The following is a 25,018-nucleotide window of genomic DNA, read 5'->3' as shown; positions in this document are numbered from 1 at the left end:
CTCAACTCCTAGTATTGGTTTAATATACACACAAACTGATTTTTTCTTTTCTTGAAACCAGCAAAATTCTTAACATGCTTGTAATCCAATAAAACCATTACAAATGTGTTTTTAATATTTTCTTAAAGAATAAACTTTTTAAAAAGTAAATTGGCTTTCTCATACTCAGTTACACAATCTGAGAGTTGTTTTCATTTTTTATTTTTGAGACAGGGTCACTGTCACCCAGCCTGGAGTGCAGTGGTGCGACCTCCCTAGGCTCAAGCATTTCTCCCATCTCAGCCTCCCAAGTAGCTGGGACTACAGGCATGCACCACCACGCCTGGCTAATTTTTTAAATTTTTGTAGAGACGGGGTTTCACTAGGCTGGTCTCAAACTCCTGAGCTCAAGCAATCCCCTTACCTTGGCCTCTCAAAGAGCTGGGATTACAGGTGTGAGCCACTGCACCCAGTCTGAGATTGTATTTTTAAATGTGAAGGTAGGAGTTCTGTATTTAAATTTGTATTTCTCTTAATTATTACTAATAGAAAGATAATCCATTAATCCATTTTGATCACTAATTCTGTTCTGAGCTTTTGTGCTTTCCATAATTAAAGGTAATTTACTTAGGTATCTGACATCTCCATTACAAAATGCTCTCCAGTTCCCAGGAGGCCCCTGGAGACCTATGAAGGGCAATTCCAGGAATGCAGCTACAGCAAGACCAAAGGAGCTGCAGGCAGTCACATTTAGGGAACTGTGGCCTTATTTCAAGAAACAATGCTTAGAGGCGGTAGGCAGATGATAAGGTCACACACTTCACCACAAGAGAACGAGACTATGACTCACCAAAAGTCCCTTTCCAAAAACCTTGGGACTTAGAGGAAGAAAACACCTGACATGCGTCATAATAGAATATGTACGTGTTATAGTTTACAGTGTGTGATTGCAGAAATAGGAAAATACAGAACACAAGGGAATGTAATTTGAGCACAGCCCAGCCACATGAATAGGAAGATCAAAAGTGTGTATAAATGAATCATTACTGAATGTATGCTATATATTTAAGTGTTTAGTACATTAAGTATTTACTAAGCCATTGCACTAAACATAATACACCAAAATAATACCATTAAGATTCCCAACACAACTTAAATGGTAATCTTTTTAATTAATGGAGATATTTTAAAACAAATAATCATTTACTGTAATCTTAGAGTTGTCATGAAATTAAATGATTTTTTTAAGATGCTTATTGAGTACTTAAGATATGTCAGATAATGGCTAAGAGTTTTATATGGACTACGTTATTTTATTCTCATAAAGTGGCAGTATTATTCCTATTTTACAACTAAAGAGCTAAGAGGATAAACCCATATCTGCCTGACTCCAATGCTGTTGAGTATCACTTATCCAAAATGCTTAGGACCAGAAATTCAGAATTCAGATTTTTTTTTAATTTAGGGATATTTGCATAAACATAATGAGACAAAGATATCTCATTATGTAGGACCCAAGTCTAAACATGACATTCATTTATGTTTCATATATGCCTTATACATATAGCTTTAAGGCCATTTTATACACTATTTTAAATAATTTTGTGCATGAAACAAAATTTTGACTGCCACCCATCACATGAGGTCAGGTCTGGAACTTTCCACCTGTGGCATCATATTGGCACTGAAAAACTTTGAGATTTTGGAGAATTTTGGATTTCAGATTTTCAGATTAGGGACACTTGACCTGTAATAACATCTTACCTTGGCTGCCCTTTTTTCCCTTTCTTCCTTTCCCACTTCTCTACCACATTTCCTGAGATTACCTACTGTATTAGTTTGCTAGGGCTGTCATAACAAAAACCACAGACTGGGTGGCTGGGTGGCTTAAACAACAGACATTTATTTTCTCACCGTTCTAGAGGCTGGGAAGTCCAAGATGAAAGTGTTGGCAGGCTTGGTTCCTTCTGAGGCCTCCCTCCTTGACTTACAGATGGCTGCCTTCTTGTGTCTTCATGTGGTCATCTCTTTGTGTGCTCATGTGTTGGGGTGTCTCTTTCTGTGTCCAAACTCCTCTTCTTTCAAGAAAACCAGTCAGAATGGATTAAGGCCCACCCTAAGGACCTCATTTTAACTTAGTAACCTTTTAAAAGACCTAATCTTCAAATATGATTATATTTTGAGGTACTAGAGGTTGGGTCTTCAATTTATTGGTGGGGGGACACAATTCAGTGCAAAACACCTACCAAATAAACCACCTCACTTGAAATTTTGTTTCATCATTGGCCTTGGGAAACACAAGCTAAAACATGGAGGATACTGTTTGACACATAGTACTAAATACTTTTTAAGCATTTGTTGTGGGTCTGGTCCACTGACAATGTATTCTCTTAGTTTTCATTTATCTTAAAATGCCTTTATTTCCCTTTTATTCTTGAAGGATTTTTAAAAATAGACTTTATGTTTTAGAGAAGTTTAAGTTCACAGCAAAATTGAACAGAAGATAGAGTTCCCAGATACCTCCTACCTCCACACATGCATAGACTCCCCCATTATCAACATCTCCCACCAGATGGGTACATATGTTACAATTACTGAACTTACACTGATACATTATTATCTCCTACAGTCCACAGTTTACATTAGCATTCAGTTGGTGTTGTACATTCTATAGGTTTTGACAAAGGTATAATGACATGTACCTACCATTACAGTATCACACAGAGTATTTCCACTGCCCTAAAAAATGCTCTGTGTTCTACCTATTCATCTCTCCCTCCCCACCTAATTCCTGGCAACCACTGATCTTTTTACACCTATGTATTTTTGCCTTTTCCAGAATGTCATATACTATAGTTGGAATCATACATTATGTAGCCTTTTCAGATTAGCTTCTTTCACTTGGCAATATGCATTTAAGTTTTCTCCATATCTTTATATGGCTTGATAGCTCATTTCTTTTTAGCACTGAATATTTCATAGTTGATATTTCACAGTCATTTTATCCATTCACCTACAAAGGGACTTCTTGGTTTCTTCCAGTGTTCAGCAGTTATGAGTAAAGCTGCAATAAACATCTTTGTGCATGTTTTTGCGTGAACATAGTTTTCAACTCCTTTGGGTAAATATCAAAAAGTACAATTGCTGGATCATATGGTAACAGTATGTTTAGTCTTTAAAGAAACCACCAAACTGTCTTCCAAAGTTGCTCTACCATTTTGCATTCTTACAAGCAATAAATGAAAGTTCCTGTGGCTTCACATCCTCATCAGCATTTAGTGTCATCTATTTGTAGTAGTAACTCATTGTTTTAACTGGCATTTCCTTAGGGATATTTTTGCTATATGTAAAATGCAAGATACAGATGCTCCTCAACTTACCGTGGAGTTATAAACCCATGATAAATTTATCTGTGATGGATTTAACCCATGGTAAACCCATGACAAATAAAAAATATCACAAGTCAAAAATGCACGTACTACCACCCAATAAAGCCGTAGTAAAGTCAAAAAATCACAAGTTGAAACATCATATGTAGGCAACCATATGTACTTTTACTAGATATGAAATAGATACAGAATTCTAAGTTTTATCCTTTTCACGCTTTAAACATATGATTCATTACCTTGTGGCTTCTAGTAAGAAGTCAGCTGTTTATGTATCATTGTTATCCTATCTACAATGTGCTGCTTTTTCTGGCTCTTTTAAAGATTTGTTTTACTTTCGTTTTCAGTAATTTCATTACAATTTTCCTAGATGTAGTTCTCTTTGCACTTATCCTGCTTAGAATTTGCCAAAATCACATATTTCACCAAATTCGGAAATGCTTTGGCCATTACTTCTTTAAATTTTTGGTCATTCTCTCTCTACTGGGACTCCAATTACACATATTTAAACCTCTTAATATTGTTTAACAAGTCACTGGGACTCTGCTCATTTTCTCCCAGGCTTTCTTCTCTGTTTTCTTTTTTCAAACTGGATAACTTACATTGATCTATTTTCAAGGGTACTAATTCTTTCTTCTTTTATCTCCAATCTGCAGTTAAGCCTATCTAATGAATTTTTAAATATCAGATACTTTAATATCTAGTTCTATAATTTCCATTTGGTTCTTTTTTTTTTTTTTTTTTTTTTTTTTTTGAGACAGTCTTGCTCTGTCACCCAGGCTGCAGTGCAGTGGCATAATCTTGGCTCACTGTCACCTCTAAGTCCTGGGTTCAAGCGATTCTTGTGCCTCAGCCTTCCGAGTAGCTAGAATTGCACATGCCTGCCACTATGCCCAGCTAACTTTTGTATTTTTAGTAGAGACGGGGTTTCATCATGTAGGCCAGTGCCACCACGCCCAGCTAATTTTTGTATTTTTAGTAGAGATGGGGTTTCACCATATAGGCCAGTCTGGTGTTGAACTCCTGGCCTCAAGTGATCTGCCTGCCCTGGCCTCCCAAGGTGCTGGATTTACAGGCATGAGCCACTGTGCCCAGCCTTTTATGGGTGCAAGAAATCCTCCTGCCTCAGCCCCCAAGTAGCTGGGACTACAGTCACACACCACCATGCCCAGCTAATTTTTTGTACTTTTAGTAGAGACAGGGTTTTGCCACGTTGCCCAGTCTGGTCTCAAACTTGTGAGCTTAAGCAATCTGCCCACCCCAGTCTCCCAAAGTGCTGGGAATCACAGGCATGAGCCACTGCATCCAGCCTGGTTATTTCTTTACGGTTTGTTTCTCTGCTGAGATTTCCTGTATGTTTATTCATTTAAATTACGTTTTCTTTTACATCCTTAGGTATAATTAAAATAACTGCCTTAAAATCTTTGCTAATTACAATATATGAAGCATTCTGTGGTTGGTCTCTAGTGACTGTCTTTTTCTTAGAGTGTTGTTCGCATTTTCCTGTTTCTTCTTATGTCTAGTAATTTGGGGTTGTATCCTGGACATGGTCAGTGAATGATAAATTGGAGAAACTCTGGACTCTGTTATGTTCTTCTCAAGAGTATTAATTTTTGTTTTAGTAGACAGATAACTTGGCAGAACTCAAAATCCATACTCTACCCCCTCTATGTTGGGCAGTAGCTGAAATCTTTGTTCCATTCTTTTAGCCATGTATGGGCTTCTCAGGTTCTGCCCTGCACAGGGATAGTGCAGGAGTCAGCCAGATTTTCAAGCAGATTTTATATTCACAAACTGGGGCTCCTCCTCTATGGCTCTCTCCTTTCTAGAATCTTCTCCCTTACATTCCAGCTGTGGTTGCTCCAAACTCTGACTCTTAATACATAACCTGTATGATTATGAGTCTGTGAGCATTAGCTACCCTGTGCAAGGCTTGCTGGAGCCCACCCTTAGGTAAACAGTCATAAGAAATGGGAAAACTCACCCAATGTCTTTCTTTTCCTCTAAATTTGATTCCTTTCCATTTTCTGCCTACTTTGGTCCCTTCTCAATGCCTTCATATTTTATATATACATATATTTTGTTCAGAGTTTATAAGCATTACTTGTGGAATGTGGAATGGTTGGTCTGATACATGCTACTCTCCCATTAATGGAAGTAGAACCTCATTTTTTTTTTTTTTTTTTTTTTTGAGACGGAGTCTCGCTCTGTCGCCCAGGCTGGAGTGCAGTGGCCGGATCTCAGCTCACTGCAAGCTCCGCCTCCTGGGTTTACGCCATTCTCCTGCCTCAGCCTCCCGAGTAGCTGGGACTACAGGCACCCGCCACCTCGCCCGGCTAGTTTTTTCTATTTTTTTTAGTAGAGACGGGGTTTCACCGTGTTAGCCAGTATGGTCTCGATCTCCTGACCTCGTGATCCGCCTGTCTCGGCCTCCCAAAGTGCTGGGATTACAGGCTTGAGCCACCGCGCCCGGCCCACTGGTCTTGAACTTCTGAGCTCAAGTGATCCACCTGCCTTGGCCTCCCAAAGTGCTGGGATTACAGGCGTGAGCCACCACGGCCGGCCAGAACCTCATTTTTTTAACCAAGAAAAATCTGCTCCATATTTAGATATTTGTATCATATTTATATATTTAAATCAACCTGATTGCTCCAGGTTATCATGTTATACTTCGGAGTTTTTTGTTTTTGTTTTTAATCTTTTAAAGATAAACTTTTTGGAAGGAGGACTATGTTCCCCCTCATGTTGTGGTATTCTTTTCTAACTTCTCTGCTGAAAAAAGTAACAAGGCAACCTCTTCTCCAGAACCTCCACACTAATAGGACTTTTGCTTGTTCTGACTTACCCTTCAATTCTACTCCTGTGGATAAGTGAGTAGAAACATTATAGACTAGGAATTTTTTTTCCAAGGTTAAGGACATTGCTGGGAACATTTCCAAGCATCATGTTCAATTATTCTCTTTTTATTGATGAGGATTTTGTCCAGCGTTTTTCTGGAGGTTTGAACAGTAAGTTTCTGAGTTAAGGGGATTTGAGTTCACATCCAGTGTCATAATCTGAAAGGAAAAAGGATTGTCATTCTGGGACAAATGCCAGAGGAGCTGGTAAACACTGCAGAGGGACCCAACCAGGCCACATAGTCAACTTAGTCAAGAAGCCTTTATGTGCCAAACTATGCTGGCCTCGGGGAAAAGACATGAGAGTATACTACAAATGGCTTTTATAAAACAGTTTTCTTAAGATATAATTTACATATCAAATTATATATGTTTTAACAATGAATAATATCTGAATGAATGAATAAAGAGCTCTTTAAACAACTCTCTCAGTAACTACTCAATTGCAGATAAAGAAGGAAATGGTGCCTTATCTCCTCCTCCCAAGTACAATTATTGGAGATGCCCTTGTACATATTCAAAACTGTCTGTGGTGGCATCAACATGGGTGAGTTTCAAGCCTAGAATCATGAGTTTAAAAATGGAAAGAATAGAGATTCAGCACTCAAGGAACTCATTTTGGAAGCTGTCTTTCATCAAGCCTTCTTGAGATGAGAAGAAATCATCTCTGCTTTTTTTCTGGTCAAATCTATATACAGCAGATATATACAGCAGTTATCTCTTTCTCTAACTCCAGCAGCTAAATTCCAGACCTAATCATTAATTTTCTTCATTGGCTATGCCTTTTTCTTGATATCTGGTCTTAATAACAGAGCTTCAAGAGACAAAGGAGGTCACACATGGTTGAATTCTCCATCATCAAACTACTGTTTATTTTAGAGTTTGCAAAAGAGAGGCATTTATCACATGGAACATTTGAAAAGTAACAAAATAAAATCTTACCAGATTTGGCAATCTGTAATTCACTTTTTTTTTTTCTTTTTTTGGAGATGGAGTCTCACTCTGTCGCTCAGGCTGGAGTGCAGTGGCATGATCTCGGATCACCGCAACCTCCGCCTCCCGGGTTCCAGCAATTCTCCTGCCTCAACCTCCCAAGTAGCTGGGATTATAGGTGCCAGCCACCACACCCAGCTAATTTTTGTATTTTTAGTAGAGATGAGGTTTCACCATGTTGGCCAGGCTGGTCTTGAACTCCCGACCTCAGGTGATCTGCTCGCCTCAGCCTCCCAAAGTGCTGGGATTACAGGCATGAGCCACCATGCCCAGCTTTAAGTCACTTCCAATAATAATTATTCCTAATTACGTAGCTTAAATGTTTCCTTCTTCTTAACAACTTTCCTAACCCTGTTCACCTCACTCCCTGGCTCAGGCACCATTTTCTGTGCTCCCTGTGCATATTTACATTATATTACTTATGACATTACATAAAAAGTGCCTATTTACTTACCTCTCTTCCCCATTGGACAATCTGCTCCTTGAGGACATGCTCTGTCTCTCACTCGACTTTGTATGTTGGCCCTTAGGTCAGTACCTGGAATAAAATAGATACTCAATACATACTTGTTGAATAAATAAATGAATACAAGACACAACTAACATAGGAACATTAACTAACATGCTAAGCAAACAGGCCATGTCCACAAAAATTTCAAGGGAAAGATTTTAGAAGCAAATATGATTTCACGTCTCTGAAACTGACTTTCTTTCTCTTGTAATTTGTGCTTGCAATTAAAATTTGTGCCTGGACTTCTAAAAGACATTTCTGTGATAAGTCATGATGACTATGGCATTTGCCATCTTTTAACAGATTAGAAATGCAAGACTTGTCCCTTAAAGGAAATCATTTTTGAACGGTGGCTTCTTCATAGTAAAAAGGATTCTACTAAAATCTTTAGAAATGTAAGAGAAAATATTTAGTCTAGTAACCCTTTCTCTAATTATTCATAATGTGCTACATAATCAACTCTATTCATTTCTCTCTCAGCATCTTGTCACTGATTAGAAAAGAGAGAGGTTGAGGCCAGGCACAGTGGCTCATAGCTGTAATCCCAGCACTTTGAGAAGTGGAAGTGAGAGGATTGTTTGAGCCCAGGAGGAGACCAGCCTGGGCAACATAGTGAGACTCCATCTCTATTTAAAAAAAATTTTTTAAGAGGGGTTGGAATGTATTAGTGGGAACCTGTTTAACTTACTGTGAGGTTAATATTGGATACTTAGTTCTGATAATTAGCTGGTCTCGGTTATTACATCTCACTTTTCCTCATAGCAGTGCCATTTGTAAGTTATGTTTTACTTTAGACTCTGGGGAAAAATATACTTCTGATCATCCAGCAAACCTTTATCCACTGTCACCATGTCAATGTAAAACCAGTGTTAGCAGCAGGGCCGAGAAACTGAGTTTTTAATAGTAGTGGTAGGCCGGGCACGGTGGCTCAAGCCTGTAATCCCAGCACTTTGGGAGGCCGAGATGGGCGGATCACGAGGTCAGGAGATCAAGACCATCCTGGCTAACACGGTGAAACCCCGTCTCTACTAAAAAATACAAAATATTAGCCGGGCGTGGTGGCGGGCGCCTGTAGTCCCAGCTACTCGGGAGGCTGAGGGAGGAGAATGGCGTGAACCCGGGAGTCCGAGCTTGCAGTGAGCTGAGATCCAGTCACTGCACTCCAGCCTGGGCGACAGAGCGAGACTCCGTCTCAAAAAAAAAAAAAAAAACCTAGTAGTGGTAGTGGTTGGGCCAATAGATATGGCCTGAAAATAGGATTGTTTTCCTTTCTGGAAAGAACTTAACCCCATCCTTTCACTTCCCAAAAGGTTTACCTTTTAAAAGTGAGATGCTGGTTTTTGTCCCAGAATAGTAAGCCAACCACTTCCCACTCAATTTCCCAGCAGATAATTCTGTATTACCAGCACGTTCTGTGGAGGAAATTCAGTTTCTGGGTAGAAAGGGGAGTCCTCTAGGGAAATGGGAAGGAAAGAAGTGAGATAAGAAAAATTTTTCTTTTTTTCTCTTTTTCTTATTAAATACGGACAGGGACTCACTATGTTGCCCAGACTGGTCTCCAACTCCTAGGCTCAGGGGATCCTCCCTCCTTGGCCTCCTAAAGTCCTGGGATTACAGGTATGAGCGACCATGCCCTGCCAGGTTTGTTTGTTTGTTTGTGTGTTTGTTTGTTTGTTTGTGATGGAGCCTCACTCTGTCACCCAGGCTGGAGTGCAGTGGCACGATCTTAGCTCACTGCAACTTCCGCTTCTAGGGTTCAAGCGATTCTCCTGCCTCAGCCTCCAGAGTAGCTGGAACTGCAGGTGCATGTCACCATGCCAAGCCAATTTTTGTATTTTTAGTAGAGACAGGGTTTCACTATGTTGGCCAGGCTGGTCTTGAGCTCCTGACCTCAAGTGATCCGCCCGCCTCACCTTCCAGATTACTGGGATTACAGGCATAAACCACCGCACCTGGGCCAAGTTTTTTTTCCATTTTCTTTTTGTTTCTTTGTTTGTTTGTTTTTAAGGAAATGTTGATGGAAGAAACAAATGAATTTGTATATGTTGGCAAGTAAAAAAGAAAGCAACAGGCCAGGTGCAGTGGCTCACACCTATAATCCCAGCACTTTAGTAGGCCAAGAAGGGTGGATTACTTGAGCTCAGGAGTGCAAAACCAGCCTGAGCAACATGGCAAAACTCCATCTCTACCACAAATACAAAAATTAGCTGGGTGTGGTGGCACATTCCTGTAGTCCCAGCTATTTGGGGGGCTAAGACAGGAGGATCCCTGGAACTCAGGAGGTCAAGGCTACAGTGAGCTATGACCATGCCACAGCACTCCAGCCTAGGTGACAAAGTGAGACCCTGAGGTCGTGTCTCAAAAAAAAAAAAAAAAAAAGAAGGCAACAAAGAGAAGGAGAAGAAATTAGACAATAGGTATTATGTTACATAAACTGTTTAAAGATAAAGGAAAGACTTATTTTTCAATTCTCCCCACCATTAGAAGATGTATAATGTAGGAGTTCTGTAGCAATGGTATCTAGCTCAGGTGCCAGGCCATTTTAGGCTAAAATCTTCACTCTGTTGGGAGGCCAAGGCCGGCAGTTCACTTGACAGGAGTTTGAGACCAGCCTGGCCAACATGGTGAAACCGTGTCTCTATTAAAAACGCAAAAATTGGCCAGGCGTGGTTGTGCATGGCTATAATCCCAGCTCCTAGAGAGGCTGAGGCATGAGAATCGCTTGAACCCAGGAGGCACAGGTTGCAGTGAGCTGAGATCATGCCACTGCACTCCAGCCTGGGTGACAGAGGGAGACACGGTCTCAGAATAATAAATAAATAAATAAATAAATCCTCACTCTGCCACTTGCTAGGCTTCCCAGATCCTCAATTTCTTCATTTGTAAATGGGGTGATAATAATAGTTTCTACTTTAAAGTGTTTTTTTTGTTGTTGTCATTTTTGGTTTTTTTTGAGATGGAGTCTCGCTTTGTTGCCCAGGCTGGAGTACAGTCGCACAATCTCAGCTCACTGCACCCTCCGCCTCTGGAGTTCAAAAGATTCTCCTGCCTCAGCTTCTTGAGTAGCTGGGACTACAGGCATGCACCACTACACCCGGCTAATTTTTGTATTTTTAGTAGAGACAGGGTTTCACCATGTTGGCCAGGCTGGTCTCGAACTCCTGACCTCAAGTGATCTGCCCACCTTAACCTCCCAAAGTGCTGGGATTACAGGCATCAGGCACCGTGCCCGGCCTGAAGTGTTGTTTTAAGGATTAAATGAGATAATGTACATGATGATATTTGCAAGTATTCAACAAATATTGGCCATTATTATTGTTTTTAGGTATTCTGCCATATGGTCCTTAAACATTGGTAGTCCCCTTTTTATTTCATTTCCTTGGAAGTGAAAAGACTGTAAAGGAAGAGGCATAAATCCATGAACTGAAGTTTCTTGAGAATAAGGACCATATCTAATTTATTATTGTATTTCCAGTTTCTAGCATAGTGTTTAGCACACAGACAGTAAATATTTCTTAAGGAAATGGAAGAACCACTAATATAAAACATAGCTTTGACTGTAAGTGTTATGGTTGAATTGTGTCCCCTCAAATTCCTATGTTGAAGTTCTAGCCCCCAGTACTTCAGAATGTGACCTTGTTTGGAAATAGAGTTATTGATATAATTAAGGTAAGGTCATGCTAGAATAGGATGGGCCCCTAATCTAATACGAATGGTATTAGAATTTTATTAATTTTATTTATTTATTTGTTTTTGGGATGGAGTCTCACTCTGTCGCCCAGGCTGAAGTACAGTGGCGCTATCTCAGCTCACCACTACCTCTGCCTCACGGGTTCAAGCGATTTTTGTGCCCCAGCCTCCCAAGTAGCTGGGATTACAGGCATGTGCTGCCACACCCAGCTAATTTTTGTATTTTTAGCAGAGACGGGGTTTCGCCATGTTGGTCAGGCTGGTCTCAAACTCCCAACCTCAGGTGATCCACCTGCCTCGGCCTCCCAAAGTGTTGGGATTACAGGTGTGAGCCACCGCCACCGGCCTGCTGTTTTTATTAAAAGGGGAAATTTGGGGACAAACATGCACACTAGGGAGAATGCCGTGTGAAGATGGAGGCAGAAGATAACGCATTTGCAAGCCAAGAAATGTGAAAGATTGTCAACAAAGCACAAGGAGCTAAGGGAGAGGCATGAAACAAATTCTTTCTCGCAGCCCTCAGAAGAAACAAACCCTGCCAACACCTTGATCTTGAACTTCTAGCCTCCAGAACTATGAGACAAACTATTTCTGTTGTTTAAGCCACCCAGTGTGTGATACTTTGTTATGGCAACCCTACCAAACTAAGACAGCAAGTCAGTACTGTCATCATCTTCATAGGCTGTCATTTTGACTGGTTTAAATCTAGTCTGAAAGAGAAGGTTTCATCTATATTATTTTATATAAGCAGGCATTATTCAAACCAAACAAAAGCAAGCACAAAGTGAAAATGCTCTTTGGTTAGGCACGATTCTAAAAGGTTATCTAAGTAAGTTTTTTGGGGACCAGCATCATATTACTAAGTTCTGTGCCAGGAACATGCTTAATTCCTGACATAAATGCTAAATTTGTAGCTACAGTAAGCAGACTGAGAACAACAACAGAACAGTTTTCATTGTTTAATTTTCCTCAAGTCAAAATTCTATAACCACCTTTAATACTATTACAAAAACATTGTAACAGGTTTACAGGGCAGTTAACACAAGTAAACAAAGCTTCTGATTATGGCAGTATTTCCTTTTAATTCTTAAGAATAACAGACTATAAATGTAACAATAAACTATAAAGGGCTGGGCACGGTGGTTCACGCCTGTAATCCCAGCACTTTGGGAGACTGAGGTGGGTGGATCACCTGAGGTCAGGAGTTCAAGACCAGCTTGGCCAACATGGTGAAACCCCATCTCTACTAATACAAAAATTAGCCAGGCATGGTGGCGGGCACCTGTAGTCCAGCTGCTCGGGAGGCTGAGGCAGGAGAATCGCTTGAACTCAGGAGGCAGAGGTTGCAGTGAGCCGAGATGGAGCCACTGCACTCTAGCCCGGGTGACACAGCCAGACTCCATCTTGAAAAAAAAAAAAAAAAACTATAAAGAACAGACCAACTTCTTTGACTTAATCCTTTTTTTGCATCGAATCGCATTTGAATTAAGCAGATGCTTGGGTAGAGCATTATATAGGTTTGACACTGAAATGAAATTAGAAAAGTTAAATTATTTTCATGAATATTCTAACTTCGAGGGGCATAATGCCGAAGAGTGCCCAGCAAGTGGTTATCTATAGAAGACAGTCAATAGGTACTGAATGAATGAATAAAAAAATGAATGGATTAAGAGAGCAGATTACTTTAGAAAAAACTGTGTTACCTAGGAGTAATTAACAGGAATTTTTGTGGAGTAATAATTGTCCTGGAATCATGTTTGTTATTTCCATCCTTTTTAGGGCAAACTAGAAGACTCAAAGAGATAGCCAGTCAGAAAGAACATAAGAAACTTAAAAGAACATCTGGTTAGAGATGCATTACTAAATTCAGCACTAATTCGATAGAGTCTATCATCATTGAAAAATCTTCAAACTGTTAATGCTAGAAAGGTAGAATATTCCAGCCCAATGCAGCCAATAGATTGCTGAAACAAACACAGTGGCGCAGTGTGGCTTCCTTAATACCTAAGAGACCTGCAGAGCTAGTTAAACAATAAGTTTCTGAGATTTAAAACAAGTCTTACCATGAATAGAAACTCATAATGAATGATGGATTTCCGCATTGTAGAACTCTTTAGCATTAGAAAAAGATTCAAAGTTTCTGAGAAGATTCACTTTGCAAATATTTTAGCACAACTACTCATTATATTAGCATTCTTGTCTATCATAGAAAAAAATGTGTTATTTAAAACCCAGAATGACTATAGCAGCTTCATTCTTCTCAGGTGGAGTGGCTGAATTCATATCAATGGGAAAATTCTTCTCTATGTTGTTTCTTTCCATTTGCAGAGGCAGGTAGAAGAAGAAGAAAACAGAGATTGAAATTTCAAAGTTTGGTTTTTTTTATTTGCTTTTTGTTTGTTTGTTCGTTTTGAGACAGAGCCTCACTCTGTCATCCAGGCTGGAATGCAGTGGCACAGTCTCAGTTCACTGCAGCCTCTGCCTCCCACATTAAAGCAATTTTCGTGCCTCAATCTCCCCAGTAGCTGGGATTACAGGCATGCGCCACCACACCTGGCTAATTTTTGTATTTTTAGTAGACATGAGGTTTCACGATGTTGGTCAAGTTGATCTCAAACTCCTGGCCTCAAATGATCTGCCCACCTTTGCCTTCCAAAGTGCTGGGATTATAGGCGTGAGCCACTGTGCCGGGTCTAAATTTCAAAGTTTCTGCCAATAATTCTGTGCCCCAGAAAAGTAAGACCCAAAGTAGATGTCCTCTAATTTAGCAGAGCATGTGATGAGTTTCCATTTTTGTTTTTGTTTTGTTTGTTTGTTTGAGATGGAGTCTCTCTCTGCCGCCCAGGCTAGAGTGCAGTGGTGCGATCTCGGCTCACTGCAAGCTCTGCCTCCCGAGTTCACTCCGTTCTCCTGACTCAGCCTCCCGAATAGCTGGGACTACAGGTGCCCGCCACCATGCCGGGCTAATTTTTTGTATTGTTAGCCAGGATGGTCTTGATCTCCTGACCTCGTGATCCACCCGCCTCGGCCTCCCAAAGTGCTGGGATTACAGGCGTGAGCCACCATGCCCGGCTCATGTGATGAGTTTTGATATGCAAAAGTAAACCAGAGTCCCTAAGTAGGTGGAAAAATAAATTAATTAGAAAATTAAGCAGTGGGAATTGTGTTGAAGTGCTTTTTCCTGAAGATATTAGCCTGGAGAATGAAACCAGAGATTGCTGACCATGGAAGATGACCAGTAAAAAATTCCAGTAGATGGATTTGCTGAGGATGTCAAAAACAAGAATATCTAATGATTCATTTTTAAGATGTTTCACCAGAGTAATATAAAATCTATTCCCTCAGTCTGAATCTTCAATAAAATTTAACACACACAAAGTTTAGTGTGTATTATGGGAGTGGATTTTTTTTTTAAATAAATTGAGATAAAGAAGTCATGTTCCACAGCTGGATCTGCACAGTGTTCAAGAGTTCAGTATCAGGAAGTTGGATTTGCAGGAAGTCATTCTGAGGAAATTCAAAGATATATCGGGAGGATATTAGATCTTCTAACTGTGAGATGAGGGTTAACTCAGTTTCTGATATGTTCAAGGGCAGAATCTATCAATTAAGATGACTTTGGTTGCAAGTAACAGAAAACGTTAATTCAACTTGACTTAAAGAATCAGAGAGTTTAATATCTACATAACAGGAAGTATGGAGGAAGGGCAGGAAATATGGAGGAAGGGTTGATTGACGTCAGGGACACAGGTTCTTTCAATATGTTCCTCTGACATTTCCAGCTAAGAGCAAAATGGCTATAGCTGTGCCTGTCAACACATCCACACAGAACATCCAGAGGAAGGAAAGAGGCCATTTACTAACATCTCCTTTTGAAAAATGTGGAAACCTTTTCAAGAAGCAACTCAACAGAGTTTCTTACACATCTAATTGGCCAGAGCTATATCATATGCCTGCCATTAAAACATTCTTTTGGCAAGAGGGATTGCTCCTATTCTGAAACACCTTAATTAGCTTAGAACAATCAGGATTTACTTCTTAGTGTCACCTTTACTTCTTTAGTGTCACAAGGGGGATAAATCGAAACCTAACAAAATCAGGGCTTTAGGTATGCAGTGTGACCTCCATTGACATTTGAGTCTCAAGGAAAACAATACATTGCAGGATGATTGTGTTAATATATATGTGAAATATTATGTATCTTAGAGGAGTTTGGGAAAGCATTTATGTAAACTACTTGGATTGGACAACTTAAAATAATATTAAGGCTAGTTTAATTAGATATAATCACAAATAATGGTTTCAGTGGGTTTTTTTCAACAGAAAACTTCTTGTACTTACATGAAAATAAGAGAAGCGGAGCCACAGAGTTGATTTTTCCCTAGTATAAAGGAGTTAGAACACATTTAAAATGTGTTCAGTTTAAGATATCACATTTTACGAAAACTGACAAAACTAGAATGTGTCAAAGAAATCATATACTATGAGGATTAGAAAAATAAGCTGGGAATGTTTAACTTGGGAAAAAAGTGTTTGGAAGAATATAACAGAATCTTCATTTGCTTGAAGAGTTGGTGTGCGGAATAGAATATAGACTTATTCTGAGTAGTTCCAAAGGTTAGAAGAAGGACAAATGTCTGGAAATTACAGTGAGATACTCTTTAGTTCAAAATAACATAGCCCTATCTAAAATAATTAAAGCTGCCCCTGAGCTTTCTCACAAAATATTGATTTCCCCATTGGAAATTTTGAAGAGGACCCTATATGGCCATCTAGCAGCAATGTTGTTGAGAGATTCTTGCTTTGGGTGGGAAACCAGACCAGGTCAAAGTGACTTTGTAAGCATGGTCTGCAACCTACTATGAGGTAGGTTGTGGTTAACCTATGAGATGTGATGGTTAATTTTATGTGTCATCTTGACTGAGCCATAAAGTGCCCAAATAGTTGGTTGAATATTATTCTGGGTGTGTCTGTGAGGTTAGTGCTGGATGAGATTAACATTTGAATCAGAAGAATGAATAACGCAAGTTGTCCTATCTACTATGGGTAGCCCTTGTCCAAACAGTTGAAGGCCTGAATAGAACAAAAGACTGACCCTCCTTCAAGTGAGAGGGAACTTCTGTCTGACTGCTTTGAACTGGGACATTAATCTTTTCTTCTTCCAGTCTTGAATTGAAACATTGGCTGTTTTGGGGTCTTGAGCCAGCTGTTTTTCAGAGTGGAACTTACACCATCAGCTGTCCTGGTCCTCAGGCGCTCAGGCTCAGACAAACTACACATTGGCTCTCCTGGGTCTCCAGCTCATTGCCTACAGATCTTGGGACTTCTCAGCCTCAATTATTGCATGAGCCAAGCTTTTTTTTTTTCTCTCTCTCTGTTGGTTCTGTTTCTTTGCAGAACACTATGACATGGGCTGAGTCAACTCCCAAAGCAAGTTCTTATAGGTAAACTGAGTATGTTCTCTAGATTATCCTTTTTACTTCCTGCTGGGCTTTGAGAATGACTAGAATTATGGTTCTGCTTCAATTTTTATTGTTTCATTCATCATCACAGAGTTCTTTTTCCTAGAAAATTGAAACAGGTAAGCTACAGGGTCTTTTGCCCTACCCCCAAGAATCACGGTAAACAATTTTTTTTTTTTTTTTTAGAAATTCTCTCAAGAAAACCACTTCAAAAGTCTCCTACAATTTTAAAATCTCATTATTACATTTACTTATTGCTTCCAATTGTTTTTCTTCCTTTGGGACTTCTAGCTGTACTTTTTGTGCTCAAAAAAAATAATAGATAAAGTTTAAGCACAAAGAATCAGAAGTAGACTAGAAGGAACAGTTACAGATTGTATTTTTAAACAACAATAAAATGGTTATTTTTAAATAACCATTTCAAAAATATAGAGACATTTGGGATTTTGACTTCAAGTTTCATTTAATGAAATTTAGCAAATAAAAGAATGCTAGTGTATTAAACACCTACGTGTAGTTAAATTTTTAGTTTAACATTGAGGAACCTCATGTACATTCAAAAGGAACAGATAATTCTATTCTCATTCTCTTTGACAGTGATTAGTTTGTGGCTCATAGCAAGAACAAAGGAGAAAATGAAACTATTATTCTGTGCTTTATAAATCTACTCCACCCTGATGACTTCTGCTGAGCATGGAGGTGGAACCGGGTGAATAGTGGTACACAGATAACATTCCAGTTGCTATATTTGTGCACACACACAAGGGTGTGCCCACAATTTTCTATCTAGGTTTAAGGGCAAATTAGAAGATTCCAGACTTAATACCAAAAAAGCACTATAAAAATCAAAATCCAAGATAGCATTATGCAGTACTTATGAGAAGCCATACGGAATGAACTATTGAATAAGTTAAAATCCAAATTTCATCAAATTGTATAACTGCAGAATATAATCATTTAGTAAACTGTATTGAGCTTTAAAAATATGTACTTTCTTGTTTCAGGGTGATTTGCATAGAGTTGCCTACTGTCATTATTTTAAGTTTGAGTCTTTCAGTAGAAAAATAAAATTTTTATTCCTTTCTAAAATGTTGGTATTTATACCAGTGCAAATTGACTCTAGTGGTTTGCTTTCTATCAACAATTACGTGACATATCCAATTTCTTCTCAGCCTCACGCTCTATGAAAATGTCAAGTATTCTCTGTATCATGGGCTATACTGTCTTCAATGCTTCTCTGTTATCTTCCATATCTCCAAATTATGAGGTTTACTTAATGTCATAGTCTTTCCTTTCTTTGGGATTGTCAGGATCCTCTCCTTTATTCACTGTGGTCAATAGAATAATGTTCGTTGCCCTCCCCAATGTTGTCTATGTCCTACTCCCTGGAACCTGAGACTATGTTAGATTATATAGGGAAGGAATGAATGTTGGAAATGGAATTAAGGTTGATAATCAGCTGGCTTTAAAATAGGAAGTTATCCTGGATTATCCTATAATCACAAGAATACTTAAAAGTGGAAGAGGGAATTGGAGAACCAGAGAAATGGCAGCATGGGAAGGGCTTGGCCTGGTATTGCTGGATTTGAAGGTGAAGGAAGGAGGCCATGAGCCAAAGAAATCAGGCAGCCTCTAGGCTACACCCTGCTGACACTGATCTGAGCCCAGTAAGATTCATGTTGGACTTTTGAATTCAATAAAGAACTCTAAGATAATACACTTTTTGTTGTTTTAAGCCATTAAGTTTGTGGTAATTGATCACAGCAGCAATAGAAAACTAATATATTTGGTTTTTGTTGTTATTGTTTGTTTGCTTTTCAAGATGTAGTCTCACTCTGTTGCCCAGGCTGGAGTGCAATGACGCAACCTTGGCTCACTGAAATCTCTGCCTCCCAGGTTCAAGCAATTCTCCTGCCTCAGTCTCCCGAGTAGCTGGGACTATAGGCGCGTGCCACCATGCCTGGCTAATTTTTGTATTTTTAGTGGAGACGGGGTTTTACCATGTTCGCCAGGTTGGTCCCAAACTCCTGACCTCATGTGATCCACCTGCCTCGGCCTCCCAAAGTGTTGGGATTACAGGAGTGAGCCAGGGCGCCTGGACCTAATATATTTGTTTTGTTTTTGGCCTTTCCTCTGCACTGATTCCTTTTCTGTTGAAATCCTTAATAGCCTTCAGGCCAAATCCAAGGATCATAGAACATGTTCACCCTCCCTTGACTCCTTTATTTCTGTCAAAAAAAATTAATTAAGGAAACTACTGAATAACCCTGAAATCAACAAAGGTGCCATTGTTATAAAGGTATAAAGGTATGCAACTTTTAAAAATTGACTTAGAAACAAGTACATAAGTGAAATGCCATTTGCCTATAGTTCTAAAGCCTTTCAATAATTTCTTTAATGCCTGTAAAATATTCAGCACAGTACCCTAAGGAAGTTAAAAATTGGGACAATACATATGGCAAAGTTCTTGGGAATACACAGAAGGCACCTGCGTTGATCAAGTGACTGCTGACAAGAGAAGACATAGGGATTGAGAGATATAGGAAGTGAAGAGCAGATGGAGCAGGAGATAGAGAAAGTTTAAGGGATGATTTCAGAGAAAGAAGAAAAAGAAAAGGATAGAAAACAAAGAGAGGAAGAGAATGTGCAAAGATAAGATCTCTCAGGAGATCTGGTCTCTTGACCACAATAACCACCAAACAAGTATTTACAGAATGACTGATTTGAGGGACTGTGATTTCTTCCAAGAGGAAAGCCAGGAAATTAGCTAATTCTATTTAACATACATTTTAGACATGATTAGAGTCTAAACAAAATTTTACATTTTCCAGGATTTCATTCTATATTACAGAAGTTTATTAATTATGTATGAATTCTCAGTAACTACTGATAAGGGATCTACCAATGCTTTCCTTCAGAAAGCATTCAGATTTGGAGTGTAAACAAATGCTTTTAATTACTCTTTCACTCATTACATAAAATACTTTGGGTGGCCGGGCGCGGTGGCTCAAGCCTGTAATCCCAGCACTTTGGGAGGCCGAGACGGGCGGATCACGAGGTCAGGAGATCGAGACCATCCTGGCTAACATGGTGAAACCCCGTCTCTATTAAGAAATACAGAAAACTAGCCGGATACAGAAAACTAGCCGGGCGAGGCGGCGGGCGCCTGTAGTACCAGCTACTCGGGAGGCTGAGGCTGGAGAATGGCATGAACCCGGGAGGCGGAGCTTGCAGTGAGCTGAGATCCGGCCACTGCACTCCAGCCTGGGTGACAGAGCGAGACTCCGTCTCAAAAAAATAAAATAAAATAAAATAAAATAAAATAAAATAAAATAAAATAAAATAAAATAAAATAAAATACTTTGGGCTTGTAACTGAAGAAGTTATATAACTAAAACAACCAATACTCATTCTGACTATTACTTGATTGTCAGAAATACTGAGTCAGTGTTCATTTTATACCAAAGTCAAGCCTGACATGAGCTTAATAATTAAGTCAGATTTAAAAATCCTTCCCATCACTGTAAAACATATAGACAATTTCAGTCCAGTATGTCAGAAATCTCACTTTCAGAAAAGCTGTCACCTTTTCTATGTACTCCGGCCCTCCAGCCCCTTTAATGTGCTATCCAAGAAAGCAGTGAAGGAGAATCACAGGATCTAATTGTGCTGTAGACGGGGAGAATAACCAGGCCAGAGATCGGGAGGACTGGAGGCCCCCAGGGGAAGAGCTGCGGGAAAAGGGAGACCCCACAGATAATGTGATGAAATATTTGGAAAGCATTAGGAACATCTGGGTAGAAAATTAGATAAGTGAAACAATAAGGCAGATACTAAAGCCAAACAAAAATCTTTAAAAGGAAATGCAGTCATACTTCTCTATTAAGCCGTGGAGTGAATCATATTTACATCACTATCATGTGGGAACACTGGTTATTATTTTATCAGAAAGTAATGATGTTATCAAACTGGGAGAATGGGGAAAGTTGGGGGGGTTGTAACAGAGACAAATCTTCGTTATACGTTTATCAGAAAATAATGATGTTATCGAATTGGGAGAATGGGGAAACTTGTGGGGACAGTGATAACAGAGCCAAATCTCTGTCTGTCCAATTGTCTATCAAAACAGGAAATCAACGGATTGGAGCCTACTGGGCTTGAGAGGCCCGCTGAGGAGCCCGGAGGTTGAGATGCAACTACGGCCGCACTCCCTCCGGGTCGCCGGCCACATGGCGAGCGGGGCGACGCGGAAGCAGCCCACGGAGCTCGAGCTCGAGGCGACGCTGCTGAGCCCGGTTCCCCAAAGCGGCCGCGCCACTCCCCGCTTCCCTGCCCGGCTCCGGGCCCCAGGCCCGCCGCTTCAGATGCAGACCCCACCGCGACCCTGCAGCAGCCTGCCCCGCCTGGCCGCCAGAGGCACCTTCCAACTCCGAAGCACATTTTTCAACACATAATAGAATCATTATCAGAGGTGGACACATTTAGAAGTTGTTCTTAATCAGAAGGCAGCTTGTGCTTAGGAAAACCAGCCTCAGTCCTCAGCACTCAGCACCCAGTGCTCCAGGTTTCTCTTGAGTGAAGATGGACCAGCCCACCTTGGCTCTCTGGCAAGCTGGAACAATATGTACACGTCTCTTTAACTATGAAGAGAAGATTTGGGAGGAGTATGAGCAAATCCTCAATACCAAACTAGCAGAGCAACACGAGTCGTTTGTGAAATTCACACATGATCAGATTATGCGACCATGTGGGACAAGCCCAACAAACTATGTGTCTTGAAGCTTTTTGTTGCAGGTCTTGGTATCAGGTTTGACCTCAAGGCATGGTTGCTATACATTTTTTGCAACTGTTTGATATCACATTTCAGCTCCAATTTTGCATCCTGAAAACATTCCAACGTTTCTGCAGGTCCATTTTATACGACTTGAAAGACCTTAAAGCTTTCTGGTTGCCATAAGTATGTCTTTCTCTTCTGTTCATCCAATAAATAGCCATACCCTACTGTGACAGATTTTTCCAAACAAAAACCTGGAGCAGCAGTTTAGCAAAACACGCCTTCAGCAGCACTCAACAAATGGAGTTTCCCCAAGCACAGTTCTGTAAGAGAAATGTGTGTGAGAGTGTGTGTCTGTAAGTGTATTTCAGATTATGGTTTGTTTGTATTGTGCAGATTTTTTTGATCTTGGGCATTCTGGCTGTGGATTTGATGCAGAAAATTATGGTTAAAAACATTTGGTCTACAGAAAAACTTTAATTTTTTGTGACTATATAAATTGTAACAGTGGATTGTTTTATGTGTAGGTATTATTGTTAAATACAGGGACCGTTTCCAGGCGCAAAATAGGAATCATAAATCAGGATGCAGCCTGGGTACATAGGCTCATATCTGTAATCCCAGCACTTTGGGAGGAGGCCAAGCTGGGCGGGTCACTTGAGGAGAGTTGGAGACCAGCCTGGCCAACATGGAGAAACTCTGTCTATACTAAAAATACAGAAATTAGCTGGACATGGTGGCAAGTGCCTGTAACCCCAACTTCTTGGGAGACTGAGGCAGGATAATCACTTGAACCAGGGAGGCAGAGGTTGCAGTGAGCCCATATTGTGCCACTGCACTCCAGCCTGGGTGACAGAGTAAGACCCCATCTCAAAAAAAAAAAAAAAAAAAAAGAAAGAAAAAGTGAGGACGGCCATTGCCTGTGGTTATGGCAATACAGTGAAAGTCTGTTGTCTTAGATATACAAATACATAGTGAGAAATTAGAACAAACTGGAGACCGGCGTTTGACACATGGACTCTGCCTAGCTGTGTTAGAAAAATATTTCTAACCAAGCCTTAAAATTCCCAAATGGAGTTGGTGCTTACCTCATTCACACAATCAAAGAGTTCACTGGGTCCTGAACCTCTAAAGGGAAAAGGTCTCCCCTGGAGCAGGAGTATCAGGGTTTGCTCGGGGGCATAACATAGGTGAGTGCTGGGCTGAGACAGGCTCCACTGACACTGCTAGTTGCAGGAGCACTTTACCTTTGTATCAGTTATTAAAAACAAAATTTGAATCCTTTGGTCAGGTTCCCCGAAATTATTTTGAGGTAGCCACGTTTAAGTGCTTGAGCTTTTGTGTTGGCAACCCCCTGCCCAAGGTTGCTAATAGGGTATTCTGCCCCTTGTTTCCATGGCTGAGGCACAGAAAGTAGCCTCTTTTGTGAGGAGTTGGGAGTTAAGTGTACATTTATTTTTTTACCGTGATTTGTTCAGGACCACATTTTACAAGATACCTTGTTTTCTTTATTATTGTTTCTGGAAAGTCCTATTCATATTAATTTATTTGAATATAGAACATAGTTGTTTTTTTTTTAAAATGAGGGCTTATGTTGAAAAATTCTGAGCTTAATTCAAATGTATGTCAATACCTTCCCACATAAGGTAATAGTCAAAGACAGATGTTCCGATCAAATGGCTTAGAAATAGTCCTGGAATATTCATATTCAAAGATCCCTTATTAATGAATGTCTTTAACTTAAATCTACCCAATAATTGCAACATGGGTCTTTGTACATTTTCATTATATGGTATTAACAAGCTTCATTGCAAACAAATAAATTACTTATTTGTTTACCTTGCCTTCTTAAAAAAACAGGAAGTCAACAGATAACTTCTAAAATTGATAAAATAGGCTGGGTGTCACGGTGCATCCCTACAGTCCCAGTGCTGTGGGAGTTCAAGGTAGGTGGATTGCTTGAACCCAGGAGTTTGAGACCAGCCTGGGCAACATGGCTAAACTTCGTCTCTACAAAAAGTACAAAAAATTACCCAGATGTGGTGGTGTGTACCGGCAGTTCCAGGTACTTGGGAGGCTAAGATGGGAGGACTGCTTGAGTCCGGGAGGTGGAGGTTGCAGTGAGCCAAGATGGCACCACTACACTCCATCCTGGGCAACAGAGACCGACCCTGTCTCAAAAATAAAATAAAACTGGTAAAATAAGAAATGACCATGTAAGCCTATTATTGAGAAGGATGAAGATAAATACTAGAAGAAACAGATACAAAAGCCAAAAATTCTTGCCTTGGAGAGAGGGATTTTTCAATATTATTTGATTTTTTAATTTATGTGCATCAATGCTGAACAATGAATACTCTCACCTAAAGACGTTTGTGTCCTAAACCCCAGAACTTGTGAATATATTACTTTAAAGGCAAAAGGATTTGGCACATGTGATTAAGTTAAGGATTTTGAGATGGGGAAATTCTCCCGGATCATTTGGTAAACTCAACGTAATCACAAGAGACCTTCTATGAGGCAGACAGGACAGTCAGAGTTGGAAAGGAGATACGATGATGGAAGCAGAAGACGGAGTGATGAGACTGCTGGCTTTGGAGATGGAAGAGGGCCACAAGTCAAGGACTGAGCAGCCTCTAGAAGCTGGAAGAAGCAAAGAATAGTATTCTCCCCTAGAGCAGTGGTCCTCAACCTTTTTGGCATCAGGAACTGGTTTTGTGGAAGACAATTTTTCCATGGACGGGTGGCTAGCGGGGATAGTTTTGGGATGAAACTGTTCCGCCTTAGATCATCAGGCATTAATTAGTTACATTCTCACAAGGAGTGCACAACTTAGATCTCTCACATGCCCAGTTCACGATAGGGTTTTGCTCCTATGAAAATCTAATGCCACTGCTAAACTGATGGAAGGTGGACCTCAGGTGGTAATCCTGGCTAGCCCACTGCTCACTTCCTGCTGTACCACCTGGTTCCTAACAGGCCATAGACTTGAACGGATTCATGGCCCAGGGGGTTGGGGACCCCTGCCCTAGAGCCTTCAGAAGGAACACAGTCATGCCAATCCATTTTAGACTTCGGCCTCTAGAGCTGTAAAATAAAACTTTTTTTGTTGTTGTTTTAAACCACTAAATTTGTGTTAATCTGCTATAGCAGCAATAGGTGACATATTTAGAAAATAAAACCACCAGTTGTAGAATGTTAAATAAGAAAAATAAAACATGGTAAGACATGAATTATAGAAAACATGCCATCTGCTGACAGAGTAATTCAAAATGAAGGAATAATCTGAATTAGAAAGGGATGACAATTTCAATATATTCATCATG

The 25,018-nt window shown here is 40.0% G+C and overlaps 1 long non-coding RNA gene across 3 annotated transcripts in view; it reads right to left on the bottom strand.

Moving 5' to 3' along the window:
* Positions 1-25,018, bottom strand: part of LOC106997448 (uncharacterized) — a 45,036-nt gene that overhangs the window by 9,923 nt on the left and 10,095 nt on the right. The window contains exons 2-4 of one of the 3 annotated variants that reach the window (XR_001443620.3): positions 7,710-7,793; positions 6,211-6,421; positions 1,894-2,057 (exon numbers count right to left, since the gene is read on the bottom strand). This is a non-coding gene — a long non-coding RNA (uncharacterized LOC106997448). The remainder of the gene's footprint in view (positions 1-1,893; positions 2,058-6,210; positions 6,422-7,709; positions 7,794-25,018) is intronic. The other 2 variants (XR_003728155.2, XR_003728154.2) reach the window with 2 other exon arrangements.

The sequence above is a fragment of the Macaca mulatta genome, chromosome 3 (genome assembly GCF_049350105.2).
Source record: "Macaca mulatta isolate MMU2019108-1 chromosome 3, T2T-MMU8v2.0, whole genome shotgun sequence".
Taxonomy (NCBI): domain Eukaryota; kingdom Metazoa; phylum Chordata; class Mammalia; order Primates; family Cercopithecidae; genus Macaca; species Macaca mulatta.
The sequence above is the reverse complement of the archived record's forward strand: the minus strand, read 5'-3'. Positions and strand labels throughout refer to the sequence as shown.